General features: G+C 52.0%; 1 protein-coding gene across 10 annotated transcripts in view; it reads left to right on the forward strand.

Moving 5' to 3' along the window:
• RIMBP2 (RIMS binding protein 2) overlaps positions 1–1,366 on the forward strand; it is a 94,566-nt gene that overhangs the window by 49,648 nt on the left and 43,552 nt on the right. For all 10 annotated transcript variants that reach the window (XM_015644332.3, XM_015644333.3, XM_015644331.3 and 7 more), the window contains one exon: positions 133–255. The gene's annotated coding sequence lies outside the window, so the exon portion shown is untranslated. Of the gene's footprint in view, positions 1–132; positions 256–1,366 lie in introns of those variants that run through there.

The raw sequence follows: 1,366 nt of genomic DNA on the forward strand, positions 1-1,366 counted from the left end.
TTTTCAGTTCTGCATTTATTTCCTCTGAACCTTTTCCTGTCTTCATTTGCACATGCAGAAATATTTGTGCCAGGTGTGGGTTTGCCTCCCTTCACTGCAGTTTGGGCAATAACCCCATTTTATGTTTTCCAGGTAAAATCAGACTATGACCATCTTTGAGAAACCTTTCTCAGAGTGACCAAAGATCGAGATTTGGCTGCAAGGGGAAAACACCAGCTCCAAGCCAAGCTGGAGAACCTAGAGCAGGTCCTAAAGGTGTGTATAAACCCGAAATTCCATCATGCTGCTGATTCCTGATGCGGGGGTGCCCTGCAGACCCATCAGCTCTGGTCAGATGTGTGCAATGGGAGCAGCAGGTCCTGACAGGGATCCCAGACCAGCAGAGACGTTCAGGGACCTCTGACACTTCATAGCAATTGCACCTCCCTTGCACTGTACACTTATTTATGTCCAAATGAGAGAGGGAGAATGAGAACACGACAAACTGCTCTGATATTTTGCTTTAGTGAGCTGTGTCTGCCAGTCTAACTGGCTGCAAAATATTACTTTACTATTTATTTATTGTTATTTATTACTGCAGCCTTTACATTCTGTACCTCTCACTGCTCTGCTTCAGAACTGCTGCAAAAATTTTCCTTTGCTGAAAGAGAAGATTCTCAGGTGGATTCAGAGATCCTGGCTGCTCATGTCTGTGCCTTTCTGCCCCGAGCAGAGCCCTTGTGAGCTGGCAGAGCACCTGGAGCAGGCTCCAAGCCCTGCAGGTCCTTTCCAGCACCGTGCCCAAGCAGGGACAGCTCGTGCTGGATCTCGTGTGTGTCCTCATGTGCTTGGGAAAAATGCCTTGCAGCTTTCCAGCCATTGCAAAAGAGTTCTGAGAAATACTGAGCCTAGTTTCCCTGTCTGAAAAGAAGTTGTGCTTCTCTTTTGAGAAATTCAGGATATATTGACAGCAGGAAAGGGGAGCTGCAGAAGTGCTGAATTAGCTGACTTCTGAGGATGCTGGCAGTGGAGAAGGGCTCTGATTTCCTGCTGTGTGCAGGCAGCGTTTGCATTCACCCCAGGAGAGCTGCTGCTCTCCCATCTGCCAGCACAGACGAGCCTTTTGATGCTGTGGGGATTAACTCTGCTCCTCAGCCAGCCCTGGGAGCAGGGACTGCTCTGTCCTCGGGGTCCTGGGGCTCTGGGGCTCTGTCCCTGGGGTCCTGGGCTCTGTCCTGCCCTGTCCTGCCCTGTCCTGCCCTGTCCTGCCCTGTCCTGCTCTGTCCCTGGGGCTCTGTCCTGCCCTGTCCTGCCCTGTCCTGCCCTGTCCTGCCCTGTCCCTGGGGCCCTGTCCTGCCCTGTCCTGCCCTGTCCTGCTCTGTCCTGC

Source organism: Parus major, chromosome 15, assembly GCF_001522545.3.
Source record: "Parus major isolate Abel chromosome 15, Parus_major1.1, whole genome shotgun sequence".
NCBI classification, from domain to species: Eukaryota; Metazoa; Chordata; class Aves; order Passeriformes; family Paridae; genus Parus; species Parus major.